The sequence below is a fragment of the Limulus polyphemus genome, unplaced genomic scaffold (genome assembly GCF_000517525.1).
Source record: "Limulus polyphemus unplaced genomic scaffold, Limulus_polyphemus-2.1.2 Scaffold4815, whole genome shotgun sequence".
NCBI classification, from domain to species: Eukaryota; Metazoa; Arthropoda; class Merostomata; order Xiphosura; family Limulidae; genus Limulus; species Limulus polyphemus.
The window spans coordinates 5,898-14,442 of NW_013670425.1; positions in this window are offsets into that span (position 1 = coordinate 5,898).

The window sequence follows — 8,545 nt, forward strand, 5'->3', positions numbered from 1 at the left end:
TAAAGACGTATAGAAGAATTTATTAACACTTTAATGCATCGATGTTTGACCATATAATACATCTCACCAATCTGCGAAACGTAAATACACTTATAACGTTCATATTTATCATTACAAACTAGTAGCTGATATAAAATGTAAAGACGTATAGAAGAGTTTATTAACACTTTAATGCATCGATGTTTGACCATATAATACATCTCACCAATCTACGAAACGTAAATACACTTATAACGTTCATATTTATCATTACAAACTAGAAGCTGATATAAAAAGGATAAACACGTGTGTGCTAGCCGCCTATCCGGAGAATGATCTTTATACTCTTTCATTGGTTTCTTGGAAATATAGATGAATCAACCATGAAAACGCTAGGATATAAAACTAACTGACTCCACACTAATGATGTGATACTAGGAAAGTTATTACCAGTAAACAGATCTTGCTCCTTTTTTTTTACTCTTATGTTGCACCTCATTTGGAACGTGAACAAGAACAATCAGTTTTAATCACGCTGAACAAAGGCAAACACGAGTCGTGGGATTTCACAGCTACTTGTACGGCTGGAAGTGAGGTCACAAAGAAGTTGACTTCCGCTCTACATATTGTAACGACGGATGGAATTCGTTTGTCTCAGCTAACAGTTATTCCATGCAGAACCTGAGAGTAGACACGAGTATAAAACCTGATTTTCCATCTCCAGTCACTCATTGATTGACAAACAGAGGGATAGATCGCACTCTTCAAACAGCTTTAATCAAGTTTTGGAAAACATCTAATCTCTGAGGTGAAGATATAAAATAAAATAGTAAACCATTTGAACACACTGTATTTCGGGATGAGACATAAAGTTTAACATGTGATTATCCTTTAGTAAAAAACAACAACATAAATCCGAATAATTTGTCGTTGTCTAAACGATCACTGAGTGAAATTATTAACCATTTTTTATTACCATATACAAACTAATAACTAGTTTATGTCTTAAGTGTAATTATTAACTATTTTTTATTACCACATACAAACTTATAACTAGTTTATGTCTTAAGTGTAATTATCAACCATTTTTTATTACCATATACAAACTAATAACTAGTTTATGTCTTAAGTGGAATTATTAACTATTTTTTATTACCACATACAAACTTATAACTAGTTTATGTCTTAAGTGTAATTATTAACTATTTTTTATTACCACATACAAACTAATAACTAGTTTATGTCTTACTTGTAATCCACAATACGGTTGGTCACTATATCATTCCTAGACTTGATGACTGCCAGGACACATAAGGCATTTACGAAACGAGTTTATAGGAAGCCCACAGATACGAATAAGTACGTCAACTATAAATCAAACCATATAAAGACTGCCTAGTTTTTACAGCGAACAAAATTTGTATCAGTGAAGAAGTAAAACACATTACTACAACCGTCCATAACAATGGATACGGTGAACACTTGATAAAAAGGATTAATATCAAGAATAAAAATAACCTACACGCAGCCTTATTCCTCTATGTAAAATGGTTTTCTGGAAATATACTGAGAATGTGTAAAGAACATAAAGCCAGGATAATATTCAAAAGTCACAACATAACATGGTCGCAATCAATACACATAAAAACCACCTGAAAGCTCAATAGAGAACCAAAACACAACTTACAATATATCTTGTAAATACGGACCCCAGCACATTGGCTAAAAATTTAAAAAAATCACAATAAGATTAGAATTTATTAGCATAATCTTTGTATAATAGTCGCACAAGATTCTATAATTGAATCTATCTGTAATGGCCCATCATACTTGGCAAAAAGACCATATAGTCCAATCCAAAAAAATAACACGTAAATAATGGGATATGAATCATGCACGAGAAAAAGAAAGACGAAAGAAGTGATTTATATCTATCTTACTGATAAGACACTCAATCAGCCATACTGGCATAGAAATAAACAAAATCTGGATACCCCCGAAGGTATTTAAACAGTTAGTTGATTCACATTACCACTGCGTATTGGTATCTAATAGAGATGTATACAAACTTTGTTGTTTTGTATACATCTCTATTGGATACCAATACGCAGTGGTAATGTGAATCAACTAACTGTTTAAATACCTCCGGGGGGGGGGGGTATCCAGATTTTGCTTATTTCTATGCCAGTATGGCTGATTGAGTGTCTTATCAGTAAGAAATTCTGTTGTATGATTGAGTTCTTTATTGTTGTTTTGTATACATCTCCATTGGATGCTGTTCTCTAATGCTCTACAATACGTAGTGCTAATGAACATGAGTGCGCTACAGTAAGAAATTCTGTTGTATTATTGAGTTCTTTGTTGTTTTGTATACATCTCCATTGGATGCTGTTCTCTAATGCTCTACAATACGTAGTGCTAATGAACATGAGTGCGCTACAGTAAGAAATTCTGTTGTATTATTGAGTTCAAAGAACTCAATGTGATAAATAGTAAATAGATCTGCGTAGTGAGGAACGATAAAATCAGTGAAAATGACAAGGTCTTAAATATTATACTGTATCCAGTTGAAATAACTGGGAAGAGATAGCGTGAAACATTGAAGTATAAATGTAAATACACTTGTATACTGTAGATCGTAAGATGTCCTTTGTTGATCACGTGATCCTCAAACTTAATGCTTGTTCTGAAAGTTGTGGTGAACCCTTCAGAGCTAAGAAGTGTTCTCGCACACGTGTTTGATACTTAGCGTTAATGCATCACTTTTACGTTTTACTAATGGTCTGTCCAACTGGTGAGAACGGAGTTTTGTTCACAGATCAATATTTTCTTGTCAGCTTAAAATCTTGCAGTGAGTGTGTGCATACATTTACAAGAAATGTTTGAAGTTTTTATTTTAAAATAATACTCAACGTTATTAAAGTTTGCACCAGGGGGGTTAGGCTAAGAATAAATGTATTCTGTGTTATTGTATGGTAAAACGAAGCTAAAAACAAAAAAAGATTACTGTAGTAATAACTCAAACTGATGGTACAGTAAAAACAACAATATTAAACCGCAATATAACACATAACAATTTAAAAACGAGTGTTGATATTATGTTCTCTATTGAAACATCTTTTAAATGGTTTTTGGCTTTATTTTTTCTGTCTTTATTTAGAAATTATACTAACAATAATTGTTAAAAAGTGTATTTTTATTTGTACAAATTTCAACAGCTCTTTCAAAGACATTTAACGGGTATGACTATCAGTTTATATTCCGAAATAAATAACGAAATTAGAAAGTTACAAATGTTACAAATTGTGCTTATTTATATACATAGAAACTAGAATTAAGCGGTTGAACATGATGAGTTCAAAACCATGTGTATTTGAAAAGTTAGATACTGTAGTTCAGCAAACAAAACTGAAACTGAGATTTAAATATAAACAACTAATACATTGAATAAAAATGTTGTGGTAAAGATTTAAGTATTATTTACCATTACGAAATCAGTCGGGAATTGACAAGACTTAAAAAGTAAAGTGACTTTTAAAATTCAACTAATCATAACCATAGATTTATTGTCATCCAAAGACGAAAGACACTTTCTTTAAAGATCTGGACCACATACAGAATAGAATTCTCGCTTGTTTTTTAACAAATCAATTTACTCCAAAATCACCCTAACAGTCACATTTATCAAAAACCCATTCTGTCTATGAGAGAAAGAGTCAATGTATCTCCCAACCTTTACTCCAAAATGCCCCTAACAGTCACATTTATCAAAAACCCATCCTGTCTATGAGAGAAAGAGTCAATGTATCTCCCGACCTTTACTCCAAAACCCCTAACAGTCACATCTATCAAAACCCATCCTGTCTATGAGAGAAAGAGTCAATGTATCTCCAGTCATAGCTTAGTCGTGATACGTTGGTGACTCAATATTTGTGGATTAATAAAACCTTTAGATTTCAACGTTTAAAGCAATACCGAAAAATATCACACACATATATATATATACGTAACCAATGTTTCTTTAGAGAAAACCCAAGTTAAAAAGTGGATTTATCATATCCCCCAAAGATAATAATTCAAACAAATTCATAATTTATAATGATGCCATTAATCCTAATTTGGGATTTTTGTATGCCAATATAACTGAAACTTTTAGAATACTTTTTTGTATTTGAAAAGCGTTTATTGTTATTTGTTTTTTTCCCTACGCTGATATTAGATATGTTAGTAGGTGTTTCTAAGATATGTGCAACTTTCTAAAGAAATATCAGTTCCTCGATCACGTTATTTTTATAATACAGTTATAAGCTTGAAGTTTGTTCCATAAACAGAAATGGTTCGTGCTAAATTGATTTTGAAAAAAAATTTTCTTGAATAATGCAAATCACTAAATGTTTGAAAAGATAGACACAGATAAATAGATTTATGAAAGCAGCTTTTAGATACAAAAAAACATAAAACAATCAACCTACATATACAAAAACAAGAAGATTTAGTAATCGAAACACGTGGTATTTCTGTAGTTATTAATAAACAAAGAGATGTAAACAACAATGGTCACAAAGAAGAAGAACCTGTTGTAATGTGTACTGAAAACCCCCCCCAAAAAACAGCATACGTTACACATGTTAACAAGAAGAAACTCTACACACCACAAGAGATATAACTTTAGTTAGTTTTATACACAGGAGATACAGAGGAAGAAATGTTTAGTACAACTAACAGGAAATATTTTGTGTTGTCTTTCAAAGTGCATACTGGAGGGATTTACACATTTTGATAACAATAGTTTAGAAAACAAAACTACCTTTACACTCCAGATATATATGATTTTTATATCATTGTTTTAACCAACGTTTTGCCTTTGCGGCTTCCTCGGGGTTAGTATACACAACTGTTTGATATTAGAATATTCGTCAAATTATATAACTGCTTGCAATGTTCTATTTCTCGAGTCTGTTGTAAAGTGCGTTTAACAATATCTAAATTATTACGGCACTCGACTCACAATCTGAGGGTCGCGGGTTCGACTCCCCGTCACACCAAACATGCTCGCCCCTTTCAGCCGTTGGGGCGTTATTATGTGACGGTCAATCCCACTATTCGTTGGTAAAAGAGTAACCCAAGAGTTGACGGCTGCGCTAGCCGTCCCTAATTTAGCAGTGTAAGACTAGAGAGAAGACAGCTAGTCATCAATAGCCCTCGTGTAGCTTTGCGCGAAATTGAAAAAAACAAACAAACAAACCTTTTATGATTAGCTAAAAAACAACACATAGTCGGAAAATAGAAGCTGCTAAGAAACAGTAATATGTGGAAATGATACAAAGCATTGTTAGACTGTGTGATACTCCAGAGTATCAAACTGAAAGTAATATTGTTAAGTGTATTGGTACAATGTGTTGTTTTATGAATGGTGGTTTAATTACATGTACCACCCATTGTCTATGTTTATTTTTGGATTTTTTTCATTAATGAGTATAGCTTCTATATCTTTAAAATCTTTGTTTTTTTTAAATGGGTTTTCTGTGTTTAGGGTTCCGTGTTTATATAGCAAGTGTTCCGGTAGGGAGGTTTTGTGTTGGTCATACATATATATAATGATATTCTGCATGGAGCAGTTTCAATACATTCTCGTTAATTCTGCTATTATTGGTCCCATGTTGGCTTGGTCTGGATGGTGTGATTTGTAATGGAGAAATATCGGCTTCTTTTTTAGCTGCTGTTTCTGCTAGTGAGATGCTATCTTTTTCTTGGTGATTTTCATCTGTTGCTAGGATATTTTTTATCTGGTGACGTCATCTGTTGCTAGGATATTTTTTTTATCTGGTGACGTAGGACGGATATCTTTTATTCTGTGGCTGTTGATGTTTTTGGTGGTTGATACTTCTGTCAGTCAAACGGGGAATTGCTGGTTGATTAACGATTCTAATTATCTTCTTGGTTATTTGTATCTCTTGTTGAGTGTTGATTGGTAGAGGATAGATGAACGTTGCCTGGGTTACCGTCGGAGATTTCACTTGTGTCTTCTATAGTTTTATGTGTCGAGTTTCATTATGTTCTTTCCAGCGGACACTATATATAGCTTTTTCAAATGATGTTAAAATATCTAGACGGGTGTTGTCTGTAAGTTTTCTACTTAAAGCAAAGTTGGGACCCTTCGCCAGAAGTGACATAGCGTTTCCTGTTGTGACTCAGAAATGTCCCAAAAAACAGTCACAATAGAAAACGATATAAAAATGAGAATGAACACTAATACGCAGCATGTCCATTAGAGCGAACACTAATACACAACATATCCATTAGAATGAACACTAATACGCAGCATGTCCATTAGAATTAACACTAATACGCAACATGTTCATTAGAATTAACACTAATACACAACATATCCATTAGAATGAACACTAATACGCAGCATGTCCATTAGAATGAACACTAATATGCAACATGTTCATTAGAATGAACACTAATATGCAGCATGTCCATTAGAATGAACACTAATACGCAACATGTCCATCAGAATGAACACTAATACGCAACATGTCCATTAGAATGAACACTAATACGCAACATGTTCATTAGAATAAACACTTCAACGAAGGAGGAATTGGTTACAAGAGCAGCAGAACATCGTTCTTTTATAGTAATTTCAAGTTGCTGTAATATCACAGATAATGACTGGCCCCCCTCAGTCTACGGACTTACAACGCTAGAATCCGGGTTTTGATACCCGTGGTGGGCAGAGCACAGATAGCCCTTTGTGTAGCTTTGCGTTTAACTACAAACAAAGAAATAAAGATAATGACTGTAAACAGTAACTAACTTTTCCATGTATTATAATTATTTCAACAATATCCTAAACTTATAGCTGAGTATTGTTTCACATATACTTCTGTCAATATACAACAATATCCTAAACTTATAGCTGAGTATTGCTTCACATATACTTCTGTCAATATACAACAATATCCTAAACTTATAGCTGACTATTGCTTCACAGATACTCCTGTCAATATACAACAATATCCTAAACTTATAGCTGAGTATTGCTTCACAATGAGAAGAAATGAACACACACACACACAAAGATATTACGAAGGTAGCTGACGTAAAACTATCAATTTCTCAAGGGACGTAGAAAAAAAATATTGGACGTTGTTTCATGTTTTCTTGTGATGCTGAACGAAACAGTTGTATAGTGTTCACATCTTTTCCAAAGACATCACAGCTACAAATTGAAACTCTGTACAAAATAAATCAATGCCTACTTGCCATGTCTTTTTGATATTTTCTGATGCGCTGTATTGATTTTATTATACCACCATAAAAGATGTTTCGCTAGACATGCGCGCTTATGGCGAAGCGACTCGTGTGATCAAGATTTATGTGTTTTAAACTTGTCATCGTTATGTTCTTCCAAATTCGGTTTAATTTTTGTTTTCAAAGTGCTTCATAGGAAATTACATCACAAACTAGTTTTCGAAATTAGCACTTTGAGCGATGTTTCAAACTGTTTTTGATACCACTATATGTCTTCTTCAATAAAGGATTTAATTCCTGCCTTGTAGGGTAGGGTTTGGCTTAGTTCTTATCGTGGCTATACTATGAATACAAGATCTGTTTTGTGTTCCTTTTCCGCAGAAACGTGCTTCGAACTTTGGGCTATGGATGACTTATAACAAGGACTGTCAATTAAAACTATTAAGTCAAGAGCTCAAGAGTTGGAGGTGTGTTCAGAAACATGTTAAATAAAGTAGATAATACAGCTTCCATAAACCATATTAATCTCATATCGTTCAGAAAATTAGTATATAACACTGTAGTGTTCAAAAAAGTGCGCTATAAAGCGTCCAGAAAAGTATGTTTTTAAGTCTATACTTTTTGGTATATTGGCAGAAGTACAGATAGAAATATTTGTCTATTATAAAGGAAACTAACCAAAACTTGTTGAAGTATTATTTTGAGTTATTACGTTGAAAACATAAGAGATTTTAAACTCAATTCACAACCTATAAGTTTTTGTTGCTTTTACGTATATTTTAGAATTGAGAGATATTTGTCACGTAATACCTTTGACGTACACAAACCTACTTTATGTATAACAATGAAGCCCGTTGAACTTATTATTAGATCACATATATATAGATGAATGCTGGTTTTTCTCTTCATTATAACTGTTTACAATGTCATATTAACTTGTCAAAAATCTGCCTACATTTCTTTTACCAATTGGCCATTTTCGATGATGTCATAGAATCTTGAAAAAGGAGAAGGTTATAGTGATGGTTAATTGTGATAGTTTGGATAATTATTTATAACCATGAGATTATTTTTATAGGAGATAAACGATTTATTTGTTAACTAATTGTTGTAAATACTGTGGACGGCTGTTAATAGGACTTCAAAACTACATTATGAAGTAACATATGTGCAGTCATTGCTATAATATATTATCAATGTTAAAATAACATATGTGCAGTCTTCAATGACTGCCTACATGTTACTTTAACATTGATAATATATTATAGCCCTATAATATATTATCAATGTTAAAGTAACATGTGTG